At 40.1% G+C, this 19,506-nt stretch overlaps 1 pseudogene; it reads left to right on the top strand.

Moving 5' to 3' along the window:
- The first annotated feature begins 2,653 nt into the window (after positions 1 to 2,653).
- Positions 2,654 to 6,493, top strand: LOC142844460 (small ribosomal subunit protein eS4-like; annotated as a pseudogene).
- The last annotated feature ends 13,013 nt before the right edge of the window (positions 6,494 to 19,506 follow it).

Genomic DNA, 19,506 nt, shown 5'->3' with positions numbered 1-19,506 from the left:
CCAGTGTGGAAGAGCACTGAAGCAATAGACAGCATCCTGACCCAACTAATTCTCCAGTAAACAAGAGGTTGTCTGGACTGAGGACCAGTCCTGTCTTGCTTGTGTGCTGCTTATACCTAATGTATACCAAGCCCAAGACAAAATTGAGCTCATGAACCCCCATTACACGTGGCCATTGCCACCCACATTGCCCTCATCACACCTCTGAGGTCTGAAACTGCCTGTCGATATAGCAGGAACAAGAGGAAGTCAGATCTGCTGGTCACTTGAAGCCAACACCACAACTGAGCCCCAGACATGAATCTTGATATACACAGAGCTGGCAAGCTTCTAGGGACTATGTTCCTTGCCAGAACAGGGGTCACAGTCTGCTGAGATAAAAGCCATAAGTCAAGGTCATGTGGGCTAGGGACCATATGCTGAGTTTCTAGCCATCATCAAATCATAGGCTTGTTTTTCCTGTCTGTGCTGAATGAAAGCCAGACCTCCCACATACAGCCAGACCCTGCTCCTTCACCAAGGATGGGGACCTGGTTGCTAGGCAACTCACAGAAGTGTTGCTAGGATACCTGTCCAACCAGAAAAGGCCAAAGCAGACAGACGCCCCAGGACTCAGCATCCCAAACTGTCTCCAAGGACTTGTCTCTGCAGCTGAGACTCAGAAACACATGGATATTCAAGGAAACACACGAGGACACATTCCTGCAAATAAACAGAACACATACGGAGATGCCCAGACAGGCATAGTATAAATGCAGACACACAAGTGATATGTGCCCAGAGACGCACACAAAGATCACATATTCAAACCCAAAAGGTGCATGCAGACACAAAGGGAAAAAATATACAAAGAGAATGTGAGCTAGGGTGGGAACAGGCAGGCACAGATTAAGGCCCTTAGATATGGAGCACACAGGAATGCATTCTCTGTCTCCGTCCCTCTCTGTGTCTCTCTGTCTCTCAGTTTCTCTTCCTTCCTTCCTCCTTTTTCCTCCCTCCTTCCTTCGATCCCAGACCAAGTTAGCACCCTGATCTCAAAAGTGTGAGGGGGTAGGAACTCAAACAGGCTCAGACTCCTGAAGCATCTTCTTCAAACAACCTCAGAGTTCTCAACCAAGCTGTCTCTGCACCTCTACAGAGCCTATTTTCCAAATGGCCTTCACCTGCCTTCCAGTCCAGCCTCCAGATTTGGAAAGAGGATGCTGTAAGCATTGTAAGTATAGGAAGAACAGAGCCACAGAATATCCCTTCCTCTCATGGTCTTGAGTTAGCTCCTGTGTGCTTTGTCTTGCCCCACTGCATGGATCCCACACCCAAACTAGCTCCAGTCCTGCCTATTCTAAGAAGCCTTCCTTGCCACTGTCCTCAGTTCCAGGAGTCCTTGGATCAACCTCATAGCCTCAACTATGACTCAGCTAAAACTGTCAGGTAAAACTGAGCTCTGGTCTCAGCATATATCTGTAAGTGTGGACAACAGAATGTGGCTCAGAGTCCACGTGATCACATGTTGTCTCAGGCAGAAGAATAACTTGGTCATCTGATAGGTGAGATGGCCAAAATGGGCACCAGTGGTACAGAGGAAATAGCTCTAGCATCTTGAGCCCAAACAGGAACTCAGCAAGGACAAATGGGCTTTTCAGAAGGGAAGAAGCAGGATGATACAGAACATAAGTGAGACAAAGGGGTCTGCAGTAGAAATGTCACATGAGAGTATTACTGAAGATCCAGGCAACTCAAACAACAACACAGCTCAAGCATACAGTTCACTGTTGAAGCCACCAAAAACTGTACATGGGTATCAGAAACATCTAGGCAAGGTTCAGAACAAGACTATATAGTTCTGGTTGTCCTGAAATTCACTATATAGACATGGTGGCATGCAAGTAGACATGCATCAAAATGAGGAGAACACAAGTCAAATAATCCCAAGCTAATTCCAAATACGGTATTCTAAGGTTTTTCTTTATTAAAAGGGAAAACTCGTGGAACAGGAATGGGGGTACAACATCAAGGTTTGGAGCTTAGGTAGAAAAGGGCAAGCAGGCAGGACTACAGCCTTTTGGTATCCCAAAGCCATGCCTCAACCTGATCCAGCCTCTCAACCTCTGGCTGAAGGAGGTTTCCCATCACCTCCTTTTAAATAAGAGAGTTCCAAACCCAATACAGAATTACAAACAATAAGAGTAGATAGTAAGTATAAAAATAGAATTATAACTAGCATAAACAATATTAAGCAAGGAACATATGCTAAATGTTTCAACAATTATTCTATCGTAAGAAGTCTAAGTCTTGTATTAGAATGGCTTGACTAAATCACAAGAGGAAAGTAACTATGACTATCTAATCTTCAACCCCATCGAAGGCCTGAGAAGGGAGATATTACTTGAGCAGGCAGGAAGTGAAACCAAGCAGCTTCCAAAATGTGCAGTAGATGACAGAGACAACTGGCTACCTGGGCAATGACCCAAAGTCTCATTTGCAATGTTGGGGCAACCAACATTTGGCTAAGGCCTACAGTAATTGACAGACCATTTTCAGAGGAGGAAATTTTTTTTCAAAACTGTCTTACCCTGTTTTGGCAAGGTTTGCAGTCTTTTTTCTTGTATCCTGCTTGTCCAGTCTGGACACTGTACATTTTGTCAGTGGTCAAGGCATGGGCAGTTCCTTGCCCAAAGGCCAGTTTTGCCAAGAAGAAAACATAATTAAGATTGATGGCAAAGTCAGGACTGATATAACCTACCCTACTGAGCTCCTAGATATCATCAGCATTGACAAGACTTGAGAGAACTTCTATCTGATCTATGACACCAAGGGGCACTTTGCTGTTCATCATATTACAGCTGAGGAGGCAAAGGGCAAGTTTTTCAAAGTAAGAAAGATCTTTGTGGGCACCAAAGGAATTCCAAATCTGGTGACCCATGATGCTTGAACCACTTGTTACCTTGACCCCCTCATCAAGTTGAATGATACCATTCAGTCTGATTTGAAGGCCAGCAAGATAACTGACTTTATTGAATTTGGCATTGCTAACCTGTGTGTGGTGACTGAGGATGCTAACGTGGGAAGAATTGGTGTGGTTATCAACAGAGAGAAAAAATCTAGGCCCTTTCAATGTGGTTCACACTGAAACATGACAATGGCAACAGCTTTATCGCTAGACTATCCAGAATTTTTGTTGTTGGTAAAGATAACAAACTGTAGCCTTTTTAAAAAACCCTTTTGACTGTTTACTCTTTGAGGAGCTCATCGTCCAGCTCCCAAATAAATCACATAGAGGTTTATTCTTTTTTATGAATTCCCAGCCTTAGCTTAGCTTGTTTCTAGCCAGTTTTTCTTAAATTATTCCATCTATCTTTTGCCTCTGGGCTTTTATTTTTCTCTATTTCTGTAGCTGGCCCCTGATGTCCTCCTCTCTTTCTTTTTCTTGCTTCTTGATCCCTCCTCCTAGATTTCTCCTCCTATTTATCCTCTCTGCCTGCCAGTCCCACCTATCCTTTCTCCTGCCTTGCTATTGGCCGTTCAACTCTTTATTAGATCTATCAGATGTTTTAGATAGGCAAAGTAACACAGCTTCACAGAGTTAAACAAATGCAATATAAAAGAATGCTACACATCTTTGTATCATTAAAACAAATATTCCACAGCATAAACAAATGTAATATATCTTAAGATAATATTCTACATTTCCCCCCTTTTTTCTAAATAAAAATGAAGTTTTAGCTTTAACATAGTAAAACTACATACAACAAAACAGTTATCAAGTAAAAGTTACAATATTCAGTCCATTTGTATTTAGCAAATTCAGAGAAAATGTTCCATTATCTAATCTTAGTGATTCCAAAGTTTTACACCTAATTTACTTCCTATTGTAACTAAGTAATGCTATAACTCTAATTATTTAGTCTTTAACTCCATTAAAGACCCCAGTAGGAATTAATATTACCTAACAACAAAAATATCTTGCTGTCTTTGACAGTCACCCAAAGTTCCTCTGCAATGTTGAGGCATCCATCTCCAGCCTACAGGCATAGAATATCCAGAAGACTTTTTAGTGAAGCAGGAAATTTGAAGGATTATCACACTTTGTATTGACAAAATACATCAGTCAATTTCCTCTCTGTCCTGCAGAATGTCTGGTAGACTCTTCCATGAAGCAGGAACTCTGAAGGACTGTTTCACCATGTTTTGGCAAGGTTCAGCAGTCACTTTCCTGTGGGTCCTGCATGTCCAATTTATATAGCAGTCAAGCAGTCAAGGCAGAAGCAGTTTCTTGCCCAAATGGCTAGCTTTGCCACAGTGAAAGCAAACTCTCCATGTAGAGTTTCTTTGAAGCCCATCATCCTTTTATGAAGTAAATTGGTGCTGCCTAAAGAAGATATGTCTTGTTGTGACAAGTCCTAAGTTAGCAAAACATTTTAAACACCGTAGTCTATAGGTTTTTTGAAGTGTTTGAAGACCATTTATCTATCTAAAATAAATCTCTGTATGATCTTGAAAAACATGCCTAACATATCTAAAAATTTGATTATCATAGATGACTAACTGCTAACATATATTTTTTAATTATCCTAAATACTTTATAATAATAGCTTTCAAAAACTGGAATTTTACCTTACATTTTTAAATGAACTGTATAGGTACAATACCTTTAAAAAGGTAGAAGCATATATACAGTGTAACAAAAATAACTTTAAATTTGTATCAATATGCTATATTCTCCTAGATAATAACAAACATTCATAACCCACCAAATAACCAACAGCCACTCACACTGTTTATTGGGAATGTGGGCGCTGTTTTGTTGTTTTCTCTAGACTGCTTCCTATTGTTGTGGGCAATGCATCTTTAGGAGTTCCTGAGAAAACTGAGATAATGACCAAGTTCTGGGAGGACCAGCAGTAATCTTTGTTGATATATATCATCTGTCAAGTTTCTGGAGGTCTCCCTTGATCAAACCTGATCCGTATCAACCTGGAACAAATCCACAGCCTCTTGTTTCCTGTGAGATCAAAAGCAAAACCATTTGTCCAATAAAACGCATCTTTTAAGCTGCATTTTACAAATGCATTTTATTACTTCCATTTTAAAGTTAAGGCATTCTTAAAATCTAGGCTGGTTTATTTCATCCGTCGGTCTTTAAATCCCATGTCTCTTGGGAACTGTTTATTTATTAGCATTCAAAAAATTCAAGATCATACAGGATCCAGACTCCCTGTGTATTTTCCAGCTTAGGTAACTTTTTTCTTTTATATTACTTTTACTCTCTCTTTAAAGACTTTACTTTTAATATTTCTTAGCTGTCCCTTTCTTTCTTTCTTTCTTTCTTTCTTTCTTTCTTCCATACTCTTTTCTTTTCTTCCTTAAGCGTGTGCACATGTAAAACCCACTGAAACCTGTTTAGAGGTTTTTCTGTCTGGACCTCTTTTACTGTGTATCTTTTAGCAATTTTGACCCTGTGAGCAAAGTTTAAACAGTTAAACTACAGCTGGGTCCTCCGGGCTGCTCTATTGCCTGGCTCCACCTGTGAAAACCAAGCCTAAAGCTCTTGGCCATAGTTGAAGGCTCATTTGACCTGGAACTGTATTTAAAACCCAAACCTCTGGAATGCCAGTGCTTTGCACTGTGGCAGGCGTTTTTTTAGTTTTTTGTTTCTATTTAACATAAAAAAAGGTCATTTCTATACAGCAGAACTTCTTAAAGAAGCCATATCCATTTTTTGGTTTTTTGGTTTGTTTGTTTGTTTGTTTTTTGGTGTGTGTGTGTGTGTGTGTGTGTGTGTGTGTGTGTGTGTGTGTGTGTGTGTTTTCTCAGGACATATGGAAATTTAAGAACTCAGTGTTCATACACCAAAATGTAGTTGTTGGGTTTCTTTTTTTTTTTAACTCTTTTGACTCTTTACTCTTTGTGGGGCCCACTATCCAGCTTCCAAATAAATCACATGAAGGCTTATTCTTTTTTTTTAAGAATACCCTGCCTTAGCTTGGCTTAATTCTAGAAAGCTTTTCTTATATTATTCCATCTATCTTTTGCCTCTGGGCTTTTATCTTTCTCTGTTCTATATACCCTTCCTCTTACTCCATGTCTTGCTGTGTAGCTGGGTGGCTGGCCCCTGGCGACCTCTCTCCTCCTTTTCTTGCTTCTTCATCGCTCCACCCAGATTTCCCCTCCTATTTATTCTCTTTGCCTGTCAGTCCTGCCTATCCTTTCTCCTGCCTTGTGATTGGCTGTTCAGCTCTTTATTAAACCAATCAAGGGTTTTAGACAAACAAAGTAACACAGTTTCACAGAGTTAAACAAATGCAACATAAAAGAATGCTCCATATCTTTGTATCATTAAAACAAATGCTCCATAGCATAAACAAATGTAACACATATTAAAATAATATTCTACAACACAAACCATGGGTTTCTCTTCCCCAAGAAAAAGGAATCCACCTCACCATCACTTGAAGAGAGAGAGAAGAAGCTATGGGCTAAACAAAACAGCGGATGAAATGGTCTCTAGGAACCAGCTGGAACAAGTCTTTCTAGGATTAGGGACATGCTAGAGGGGGGTGATCAAACACCATGATAAATGTGGTGGTTTTGATAAGAATGCCACCCAATAGGTTCATATATTTGAACGTCTGGTTCCCAGTTGATGGGTTGTTTAGAATTGGAAGGTATAGCCTTGTTAGAGGAGGAGTCTCACTGGGAGTGGAGGTTTCAAAAATCCAAGCCAGACCCAGTCTTGCTCTCTGTGCCTGCAATTGCAGATGAGATGTTTGCTCTCAGTTACAGCTTCATCAGATGCCTGCCTACCACCACACTCCCTGCCGTGATGGACATCAACTAATCCTCTGAAATTGTAAGCAAGCTCCCAGTTAAATGTTTTCTTTTGTAAGCTACATTGGTCATCATGTCTCTTCACAGTAATAGCAACTCTAAGACAATGAATATATTACTAAAATTAGATAGAAAGAGAGAGAGAGAGAAAGAGAGAGAGAGAGAGATGACTTCAGATTGAGAGAACATAGAAAGGGCCATTCCTAAGGTGTTGCTCTCAAGAAGTACCTCTCCCTCTGTGTCTCAGGCTGCTCTCTTTTAGGCAAGAGTGGCTTAGGATATCTAGGGTATCAGCCCTTCTGATGATATCCTCTGGAAAAGACATGTATTGTTCCACCTGAACCAAGAATGGGTTATAGAAGAGTCCAGGATTTCTATCAGTGACACTTATTTCTATCAGACACATTAAGTGTGTCTCTGGCTAGAAAAAACAGAAACAAAGCAAACCAAAGTAATATACAAACCATGCTTTATCCGGATAGATCAGTCACTGACAGTCTGGCACACTCACTAACAATACTTTAAGATGAAACTCAGTATGAGTTTCCAAAATGATAGTGGTGAGGAGACAGAGACACAGCTCCACGTTGTCAGTTTTAGCAGCCTGAGGAGTTTCCCTGGACTCTTAGTGAGCTCAGCTAAGACCAAACCAGGAGCACTGGCTTTGACACTGAAAAGAATTTTAGGACTAATCAAAATAATAAAGATATTTAAACATAAGCATAAGCAGGAGGGTAAAGCGAAAAAATAGCTTCTCAAAGAGAAAATAAAGGAGCTGAGGTGATGGTTCCGGGCTTAAGAGCATTTGCTTTTGCAGAGGACCAGTCCCCAGCACCCACAGAAAGCAGTTTATATCTGACTGAGCCTCCAGTTCCAGGGATTCCAACACCCTTTTCTGGTCTCCAGGGTCACCCAAATACAACTGGCATACAGAGAGAGACAGAGACAGATAGACAGACACACAGGGAGAGACAAAGACAGAAGGGGAAGGAAATATAATTTTTTAAAATGAAATATAATCACAGAGGCCAGACGAGGGCATTGGATTCCTTGGAACTGGAGTTGGCAGACTCTTGTGAGATGACATGTGGATGCTGGGAACCAAACCTGAGTCTTCTGGAAAAGCAGCCATACCATGAGCCATGTCTTAGAAACAGCAGATTGTAATTAATATTCAAGGCTTCAGCCCACCAGGAGGAAAACTCTCTGATGGGAAAACCTCATTAGGCAAGGCCAAGAGGAAACAGACTCAAAAATATCTTCTGCTTCCATCTGTAACTTCACATGTGCTGTGCAAATGTTCCTACATCATGGTGTGTTCATCTCAGGATTACATCCGGACCTACTGGGCATTTTTATCTGTGGATTATAGTTATATTTTGCTTGTAACCTAACAAATAAAGCTTGCCTACAGATCAGAGTACAGAGCTAAGCCACTTGTTAGCCATAGAAGCCAGGCAGTGGTGGCACACTCCTTTAATCCCAACACTCAAGAGACAGAGGCAGACAGATCTCTGTGAGTTCAAGGCCACCCTGGGTTACGTAGGACTGAATTTGTCTAAAAGAAAAACAGAGCTTACACAAAGGTGATCCCAGCACTTGGAATCACATGCCTTTAATCCCAGCAATTGGAAGGTGGAGATAGCGGTGATATGGCTGGGAAGAGAAAGGAATATAAGGTGGGAGGAGACAGGAGCTCAGAGGCAGTCCAAAGATTCATAGAGATGGATTCAGTCTGAGCAAGTAGTCTGAGGTTTCATAGAGACAGCATTCAGTCTGAGGTTTCATAGAGATGGGATCGCCCATTCAGTCTGAGGATTGGTAGAAGTAAGAACTCTCTAGTGATTGGCTGCTGTGCTTCTCTGATCTTCAGGGAAGCTTTATTTGTTAGATTACAAACAAAATATTATTACAGTGGATTATCAAGGAGATTATTCATCCTTAAACTGTATTATCTAATTGATATTAATAATGTTAGCTTATACAGAGTTTTGATTAATAAAAATGAATGCAAAGAAATGCTACACAGTAAGGGCTTATAAGTTCTCCCTAGGAGCTGCTCTAGATCACAGCTGAGGTTGACATTAGGAACAGTTATATTTCCCCAGCCACCAAGATATCTGTGCATTATTAGATGATATAAAGATTCAAAATAGCTTTAGATTAGACCAAATGCCTTGCTAATGGTTTTTAAGATAAACTATTCACAGAAAAGCAATCTTGTTTATAAGGACATAGCTAAACTGTCTGATTTGCTGAGCCAGTGTTAAAAGTGTAAAGCAACCTAATTGCATGAAGTTTCCTTGCTAGGTCTGGCTGATAACCCAGGAGAATGATTAACTCTCTGCACAAATTCCTAACCTCAGTTTTATGATATGGGCATGTTACCTGAAGACTCAAAGTTTAGCCAACTGTTTTTTATGTATAAAAATGTTGGGTCCTGGGGGCTGGAGAGATGGCTCAGCGGTTAAGAGCATTGCCTGCTCTTCCAAAGGTCCTGAGTTCAATTCCCAGCAACCACATGGTGGCTCACAACCATCTGTAATGAGGCCTGCAGGAAGAATACTGTACACATAATAAACAAATAAATAAATATTTTAAAAAAATGTTGGGTCCTGAAATTGCACAGGTGACAGGGAACAATTAGCCAAGGTCTAGAAACAAAAATGGCTTTTGTTCAGAGACACCACAGGGAAAGATATTCTACTGGTCAGGGCTACTGAAAATAATTTGACTTTATAGCCCCGAGAAAGAGTAACGAGTTTTTTTTTTTATGGTCTTAAGTTACACGCAGGACAGAACATACATTTTGAGATTTAAAGTGTCACTATGACTTGGAAAGTACGGTTGAGCTAAGACTAAAAGACTTCTATTACTCTGAACCCCAACTAAAGAATTTACGACACACCTTTCTCTGTAAACACAACACTCTCTGAGTTAAGAAAGTTTTTACAACTTCTGATCACAGAACGTTAGTTCAAAATGTTTCATACACTCAGAAGTGTAGGATATAGTACACAATTTCCTTATTTTTCTTAAACCCCCGAGTAGTTTAAGTTTATAACTCCTTTAAAGTTCCTTATAAGATTACCTCTTTAAATAGGTAACAAAATAGTTGATTTTTTTCTTCTTTTTTTTTTTTGTTTTTCGAGACAGGGTTTCTCTGTGGTTTTGGAGCCTGTCCTGGAACTAGCTCTTGTAGACCAGGCTGGCCTCGAACTCACAGAGATCCTCCTGCCTCTGCCTCCCGAGTGCTGGGATTAAAGGCGTGCGCCACCACCGCCCGGCTGATTTTTTTCTTGACTATCGCAATTTGCAGGCTGTGAATGAAAGAGTTCGTTAATTAAAAAAATTCTTTGCTCTGTGACAAGTTATTTAGGTATATTGCGTGTGCGTTGTCAGGATGACTCTGATTTTAATCATTTACTTAAGAAATAGAAGGCGGGGCTGGAGAGATGGCTCAGCGGTTAAGAGCATTCCCTGCTCTTCCAAAGGTCCTGAGTTCAATTCCCAGCAACCACATGGTGGCTCACAACCATCTGTAATGAGGTCTGGTGCCCTCTTCTGGCCTTCAGGCATACATACAGATAGACTATTGTATACATAATAAATAAATACATACATAAAAAAAGAAATGGAAGGTGACCTTTTGTGTGACTGCTGTGTATTGCCTGAAAGGTTTTGCTGGGAATTAAGCTGTGGCGAACAAAGGAATCGGGAGCATCATGAAAGGACAACATGAGGAAATAAAGAAAGAATCCATCAGAATGGGTGTGAGTGTCTTCTTTCCTAAGTCTCAGTTTGTGCTGTGCTGAACATGAGGGAATAAAGAAAGAATCCATCAGAATGGGTCTGAGTGTCTTCTTTCCTAAGTCTCAGTTTGTGCTGCGCTGTGAACTTTCCCTTCGAGTCCTGTGTCAGCCTGGAAGCTGGTTCTCGGGGCTGCAATACAACATCTCTCCAACCCCACAAATGGGATGATTTTTAATTAATTTAATCAGTGTCTATGCTTATGTCTGTGTGGGGGTGTGTACACGTGGGTACGAGTGCTCTCAAGGCCGGAGGCATCACCTTTCCCTAGAACTGGAGTTACAAACAGTTGCAAATCACTCCACCTGGATACTGGGAACCACACTCAGTTCCTCACAAAAAAAAAAGTTTATGCTTGTACGCTCTCAGCCACCTCTCCAGTCCCCAGAATTTTTATTTTTATTTTTATTTTGACAGGGTCTTACTAGGTAGCCCTGGCTGGCCTGGAACTCACTATGTAGATCAGGCTGACCCTGAACTCACAGAGATCTACCTGTGTACTCTGCCTCCTGAGTACTGGGGATAAAGGTTTGTGCCACTGTGCCTAGCACAAATAGGAATTTTTAATATAATTTTTTCTCTCTACATACACATAATAATTTTTCCTTTTATGTAAATTTTTCCCTCTTAGGAGACAAAGGAGGAAGTAGTAAGGTCAGAAAAAGGTGCTTAACAGAAAGGTGTTGTTCTCAGAACTTACCTTTACTTTTGACATAACAATTAAAATTATTTTAAAAGTAATTCCTTTTTTGAGACAAATTCTCACCATGTAGCTTTGACTGGCCTAGAATGCCTATGTGGATCAGGCAGGCCACAGACTCATAGAGATCAGCCTGCCTCTGCCATCCCCAGGGTTCGGATTAAAGACATGCTCTACCATGCCCCGCAATTTCCTATTTACTTTTAACATTTACTTTTAACTTAGATTAGTTTTTAGAGGTCCTATTAATTTTTGTATATGGCCAATTTTGTAATTTCTTTTTATTTAATGATTTTTAAATTCCAGTTAAGCACGCTGTCCATTTATGTTTTGTTTTGTTGCCTAGGCCTTCTAGTTAAGTGCACAAAATAATTTAGAAATAGTTAATATAAAATCAGGTTGCCTTTCCCATTGTTGTTGTTGAGACAGGGTCTCAATATGTGGTCTTGGCTGGGTTGGAACCTTGTTTTTCTTTTTTTGCTCTACACTCACTGGTTCAGTGTTGGCCTTTGCTGTATCTTCTGTATAACACAGAAAGTTTGGGCCTTCTATTTGGGTGATACCCATAAGAAACATTATTTCTAGGAATGCCCTGTCTACAATTCCTTCTCAGATGGCCTATTCTACCACAATTAAAGCGTTTGGTATTTTAATGTCTCTTCATATTTTGGAAATCACTTCTATCCAAACGTCAGTGTTATAGTCAAGGGACTGAATATTGGCTGTGTGTAAGATCCATTTGTTCATTGGTGATGATCTGACCCTTAAGGGCCCAAGCACCTTTTTGCATTCTAAGTTAGCATTTTTAAAAGCAAGAAAGACAATGAGTACTCATCTCACTTCTGGATCTGCTGCCCCTATTTGTACAGCTTTAGTTAATCTTTGCAAAAAGTCACTAAATGATTCTCTTGGGCCTTATATAACCTTTGTATAAGATCCAATTATTTTTCCTGATTCTTGAATCTTGTCCCAAGCATTCAAGGCTGCTGTAGGGCATATGGACAAGATGTGTTCATTGTGTATAGCTTAAATATCTGGATCAGCATAAGGATCCTCACCAAGAATTTGATTATGGAAGGCCTCAGAACCTCTGATTCTACTTTGGTGGTCAAGGGCCTTAGCTTACTCCCTCCAAAAACTCTTCCACTGAAGCTGTGGACCATGGTCTAATGCAACTGAGACTAGTTGATGCCAATCATGTGAACTGACCTTATTTCTTGAAGCCCATGTCTTTACCAACTCCCTCACATATGATGAATGCATGCCATAAGATATTACTGCTTGATTAATATCTTTTTGATCTTTCATACATATAGGCTCCCATTAACATTCTATATATCCTTTTGGGTATTAAATATTTGCTGATTTTCCAGAGGTAATAACAGGATAAGTAGCTGAAACTCTTGGTAAATCATCTCTGATTTTGAGAGGTATTGGTGATACTAAATCTTTACTATTCTCTTTTGCCTGTACCTCCTCTCCTTGTTTATCAGTTCTGAAAAGTTCTTCAATCGATTCAAATATTTTTTTTTTCGAGACAGGGTTTCTCTGTGGCTTTGGAGCCTGTCCTAGAACTAGCTCTTGTAGGTCAGGTTGGCCTCAAACTCACAGAGATCCACCTGCCTTGCTTCCCAAGTGCTGGGATTAAAGGCGTGCACCACCACCATCTGGCCAATTCAAATCTTTTTATCACTGTCTTTTATAAAGTCTGAATCTCTTGACTTCTGAATATTTTTAATGATTTCATCAAATCAATTAATTTCTGGTTCTCATTCTGCACATGTGATTCCAAGTTTTTAAAAGTTTTCATTAATAATATCTTCTCATCCTAAGAAATCATTTGGGTGGCATGTAGGTTGCTTTCCTGGAGGGATGTTATATCTGCTATCTTGTCATAACTTTTTAACAGATTTTGATTGCCAATTTCACCAGTATGAATCCTTTCAGATAATCTCTCAGTACCAGTTTGTAAGATTTCATAACCTATTGATATGGAGTGAATTTTGTCTGTCAAATTATTGTTATCATAGCGCTGTTTGTCAGAAAACAAACAAAATATCACACAGCAGTGTGGGGTAGGACCACACAGGAAGCAGGAGAAATTCTGTTCTATAAGAAGGCACTGTATACTACTATCTGAATTATCCATTGTGTTTGCTTTGAAAGCATTTTGATTTCCAACCACTCAGTTTTTTTGTTTGCCTTTAGTCCCTATTGTTAATTTGCTGGCATCAGTCTGTTTCTCGCTGGACACCCTTTCCATACTAATCTTATGAAGGGAGGAAGTGTTTCAAGACAAACATATTTGGTACTCCAACTGGTTTTATGTTAATTGAAGTTGTTAATTATTAATAAAATGTGAATTGTTAATAAAAGGGGGTGGTGATCTGGATGCCTTAAATCCCAGCACTGGAGAGGAGGAAGCAGGCAGATTATCTGTGAGTTTGAGACCAGCCTAGTGTTACCATTGGGAAACTCTTTGAGGAGCCTCTCACAGGCCCCCAGGTCAAACATGGTCCAGTCATTCCCAGTCACTGTGGAGGACATGCCTCCACAGAAAAATTAGAAAATCCAATGTCATTTATTTTAAAAAAACATACTGCTCTGAATGATAGACTAACCATGGAGGATGAATCAAAAAATTCCAACAGAAAATGAAAATGTATATTTTGGTAGACTTCTATAAATGACCAAAGACCAAAGGTAAGAGTACAAATAAATAAATTATAATGGAAGGATTATAAGTCACAGGTGCAAATGTGACTATTACTACTTCAGAATCATGGCATCCAAATTGGCCTCTTCAGGAGGCAGATGTTCAATTCTTAGGAATTGGAACCCTATATCAGGTAAAATAAAGCACAAGATGGGTTGAATGCATAAGGCCAGAAGGACAGAGAGAAAGAAGTCCTCTCTTCCTTTGAAGTCTCCAGGAAAAAAATGGGGCCCAACAACATTGACTCCACCTGTCTCATATGATCCCATTCAGCTGATAGCACCACTTAAAGGTCAGCTTTGAACTACAGACTGCTCAGAGCAATTTCAAGGTGGCTAGCCAAGATGATCCAGCCTCAGACTACCCTAGCTAGAACTTGAGACAAGCCCTGCATTTTTCCGTTATACATAGACTGGACAAAAAATGATATAGCTACCTCTCCCAGGACTTGACAACTAACCCAGATTTTTTCTTTCAGGATCCCCTAAAGATAATGTCATCCCCAAACAGCAGGAAATAAATTTAAGAATACGATGCCCATATTCCCAAGAGGTAGGATGGGTGGTTTTTGATCATTCAATGGATTATGGATATTATAGATATTAAGATAAAAGGGTAGATTATTGAATCTACTCTGAAAAGAAAAAAATGGAGGATATAAATATGATAAGATAAAAAGGTAAATTATTGAATCTACTTTTAAAAAGCAACCATTAGTTTTAAATGTTTTACATTAGATGGGACTTTTATATATTGTATACAAATTTTGTATATTGATAAAAATTGACATTAATTTTGTTAAAACATACTGTACAAACATTTCTAATCTTGTTCAAGTATTACACCTATACAGCTTTAACAATGTAATGAAAATTTCTAGTTCTTGAAAACTATTATTACCAACTATTTAGGATAATAAGGAAATGCAGGCTAGTAGTTAATCTCCTAGTATAAACAAACTTGTAGCCACATTAGGCAAGTTTCCAAGGTCAAAAAAAAAGATATATTTTAGATAGACAAGTTATCTTCAGACACTTCAGAGATATGCAGAATATGGCATTTAAGATGTTTTAATAACCTAGGTTCTTCTTTTTTATGACAATGAGACACATCTGCTCCTGGCAGCAACAATCTACTTCAGAGAAGATAAGAGACATTGAAGAAACTCTGGAGACAAGGAGTTTACTTTCTTTGTAGCAAAAGTAAGTCACTGGGCAAGAAAATGCCCCTGCCTCGACTGCCTAATTAGACAAGCAGGACACAAAATATCCTGCTTTATAAAAAAGTCTTTTGAATAAGCTAGGGCTGTAGGCTGAAGATGGATGCCCCAATGTTGCAGAGGAACTTTAGGTGACTGTCCAGGCAGCCAGCTGCTTCTGTCATTTCTCACATTTTTTAGACGTCACTTGCTTGCACTTCCTGCTTACTCAGTTAATATTATTTCCTTCTCGGGTCTCTGAGGTAGCTGAAGATTAGATAGTTATAGTCTCCCTTGCTTACGAGTCTCAGAAAAGAAATTCACTAAAGAAATGTAAAGTATATAAGGTTGAGAGACACAAAAAAATAATTTTGGATATTAATGGAAGTTATAATAGAAAGTAAATTAGGTACAAAAATTTGGACTCACCAAGATAGGATAGATATGGGGACTGGAGAGATGGCTCAGTGGTTAAGAGTACTGACTGCTCTTCCAGAGGTCCTGAGTTCAATTCCCAGCAACCACATGGTGGCTCACAACCATCTGTAATGAGATCTGGCACTCTCCTCTGGTGTGGGGGCATACATGGAGGCAAAATGTTGTATACATAATACATAAATAAATCTTTAAAAAAAAGATAGGATAGATATGGAGTATTTTCTCTGAATTTGTCAAATGCAAGTGTGCTAAACATTGTTGATGTATTTATTGCTTGTATATATTGTATATAGTTATTGTACTTATTTTATATAGTTTTTCTTATATTAGTTATAGCCTTCTTTTATTTTAGACAAAAAAGGGGAATGTGTGGCATTTCAATTATATTTTAATAAATAAAGCTTACCTGGGGATCGGGAAAGTAAAACAGCCCCACTGGGCAGCCTTACACACCAGGCCACAACATGTACCTTTAATCCCAGCCCTAGAGAGGATTATAAAACAGGAGGAGACAGCTCTCAGACCCAGTCTCATTCTGAGATTCCTGGAGGCAGGATCGCCATTTTCAGACTGAGGCTGAGGTAAGAGCCAGTGGCTGTTGCTTTGCAGGTCTTCATGTTGAACCCCAATTTCTCTCTCTGAGTTTTTATTAATGGCGCTTCAAAGGGAGACATAAGCACAGGCACTGGAAATATCACACTCATTAACAGATTATAGATTTAATAATTGATGTGGGATGATCATATAAACAAAGTGATTAATATGAGTAAATTATAGAATTAAGAGTTGAACTATACCAGACATAGCAGTACACTCCTTTAATCCCAGCACTCAGGAGGCAGAGGCATGCAGATCTCTTTGAGTTCGAGGTCTGGTCTACAAAGCAAGTTCTAGGACACCTAGAGCTATTTATTACACAAAGAAACCCTATCTTAAACAAAAATTATTGAATTGCATAAGGCTTTTTCTTTCTGAGCTTGGGGGAGCTCACTTAATTTAATTATACATTTAAGTTTATAGATTTTTCCCACAAATTCTGTGGAAATGTTTTGTGTATGGCTGTTTCGTCTGCAACTATATTTCTTTAAGGTGAAGAGTATTTCATTTTATATATACAGAGAAATTTTTCAATATCCATTTATCTGTTGATACACAACTAGTTTGATTCCAAATCTTTAATATAGTGAATAAAGCAACAATAAATATGGAAGTACAAATATCTCTATGAGTAGAGTATGGAGTTTTCTGCCCAGAGGTGAAATAACTAAGTCATACAGTAGTTCTAATTTCAATTTTTTGAAAAATCTCCAGATTCCCACAATGGCTGTATTAATTTGCCTCTCACCAACACTGAATAAGGGTTCCTTTCTCTCCACATTCCCTCCAACATCTGTTGTCAGATTGATTGACGATAACCATTCTGACTGGGTGAAGCAGTAATGATTTCAGCCACAATAAGGCTGATACTTCCAGATTCTAGGGGTCATGCAGGTGCAGACAAGCCCTCAGGCAGAAGTGCCTCATGGCCCCCAGGGATGTAAAGGGGATGTAAAGGGATGTGGCATGGATTACATCATCCACGTATGACTCAGTTAAGCCCTTGCTCGCATGCGTGAGACCCATCATCTGTGTATGACACAGCCACGTCAACCCCCTGTGCGCATGCAATAGGCAGCTTTTAAAAGCTGGATACACCATCTTCCTTTCTCTTTCTCTCTCTCTCTCTGCACACTGACTTCCCCAGGCTTGTAAATTATTTAAGTAAAACACTGCAGATCCCCAGTGGGCAGCGAGCCATGAGACCACACCACAGGTCCCTGAAGTGGCGGTAGGCAGCGGGTCCCAGGCAGGGAGCCACATGGTGAGTGAAAGACTGAGATGGATAGACACGCCACAAGACCACACCACAGATCTCCAAAAGCAGCTGGTCCCAGGCAGGAAGCCGTGTGGTAGGTGAGAGACAGAGGTGGACAGGCATGCCATGCAGAGTGAAGTTGGATATTTATTTAGTGGGTTATGGAAGGGAAGGGCAGAAGGGGGAAGAGTAGAGAGAGAGGCAGAGAGATGGAGAGAAACAGAGAAGGGGGAGGGAAGAAGTGGGGAGAAGTGGGGAGAGACAGAAGCTGCCTCTTCAAGAGAGAGACGGAAAGAGAAGGGACTCAGGCTGGAAGCTGAAGATCAGCTTGCCTTGGTGGACAGGGGAAGGAGTGGGCGTGGCTTGTCTCTTAAAGGGACAGGACAGATCATTACAGAAGTAGTAGTTTAAATTTGCATTCCAATGATGAATAAGAATATTCAACACTTTTTAAAGTAGTTATTAAACGTTTGTGCTTCTTCATTTGCCCATTTGTTGATTGATAGTTTTGTCTCTTTGGTGTTTAATTTCTGCCTTTGTTTTGTTTTTATTTTTTGAAGACAGGGTTTCTCTATATAGTCCTGGCTGTCCTGGAACTTGTTCTGTAAGAGATCAGCCCCCCTCTGCTGGGATTAAAGGCATGAGCCATCACAGTCCAGCTGTAATTTTTCACTAACTCTGGATATCAGCCACTTGATTTTCTTCCATTCTTGGCTATTTGTTGTTTTGTTTTTCCTTTTCTGTACAGGAACTTTTTGTTTTGTTTTGTTGCTTTTTTTGTTGGTTTTTTTTGGTTTTGGTTTTGGTTTTTTGGTTTTTCGATACAGGGTTTTATGGAACTCGTTCTGTAGATCAGGCTGGCCTTGAACTCACAGAGATCCACCTGCCTCTGGCTCCTGAGTGGCAGGATTACAGGAGAGTGCCACCACTGCCTGGCTTATACAGAAACTTTACTTTCACGTCATCCCATCTGTTGATACTTAAGCTAAGGTCTTATGCTGTTGTTTTACTTAAAAAGTTCTTGCCTACCCCAATATCTTCTATGTCTTCTTCTTCTAAAAGTTTCAAGTTTTAGATTAAGGTCTTTAATCCATTTTTAATTGACTTTTGTACAAGGCGAAAGATGAGAATCTTTTCATTCTCCTGCAGCTTTGCCAGCTCCAGGTGTTATAGTCTAATCTCTTTCCAATGAATGTCTTTGCCTCCTTTGTCAAAACTTAAGTGAGCAGATTTTCTCATTTCAGGTCCTCTTGTTTGGTTTGGGGCTTCACCCCAGTCCCTGGCATCCATGTGTCCAGGGAGTCTGGAATGTTTGGGTGGAGGGTTCCACTCCAGGCCCCCTCCTCTGGGAGTTGCCTAGTCCAGACTCCACTTTCAAGAAAGCCAAATGGTGGCCCCTCCAGAGAGACTCAAGACCACTCCTGCAGGCTATTTAAACTGCCCACCAGAGAATGAACGCTTAGTCTTTCCTGTCTTCCTTCCCCCTCTCTGTGGTCTTTCCGATCTCCCTTTTCTGGCCACTTGGGAGCACTGGCATCTGTTAAACCTGGGCATTTCCTAATATGGTTTGATTTGGTCTGATTTGATTATTGCTTCGGCCGAGAGGCTTATTGGGATGTAAAATCAATCTCTCTCTCTCTCTCTCTCTCTTTCTCTCTCTCTCTCTCTCTCTGTGTGTGTGTGTGTGTGTGTGTGTGTGTGTGTGTGTGTGTGTGTGTGTGTGTGTGTGTTCATTCTCTGAGGGGCAGTTTAAATAGCCTGTGGGAGTGGCTTGAGTCTCTCTGGGTAGGGGTCACCATTTGGTGGGCTTTTCTCAGAGGTGGATGCTGGACTAAGGCAACTCACAGAGGAGGGAGCTTGGGATGAAAAGTTCCACCCAAATATTCCAGACTTTTTGGAGGCTGGGGTGAAGCCTTAACCCAAACAAATGTTCCCACAACTCTGCAAAAGGGGTTCCCCATAAG

The sequence above is a fragment of the Microtus pennsylvanicus genome, chromosome 2 (genome assembly GCF_037038515.1).
Source record: "Microtus pennsylvanicus isolate mMicPen1 chromosome 2, mMicPen1.hap1, whole genome shotgun sequence".
Lineage (NCBI taxonomy): Eukaryota > Metazoa > Chordata > Mammalia > Rodentia > Cricetidae > Microtus > Microtus pennsylvanicus.
The sequence above is the reverse complement of the archived record's forward strand: the minus strand, read 5'-3'. Positions and strand labels throughout refer to the sequence as shown.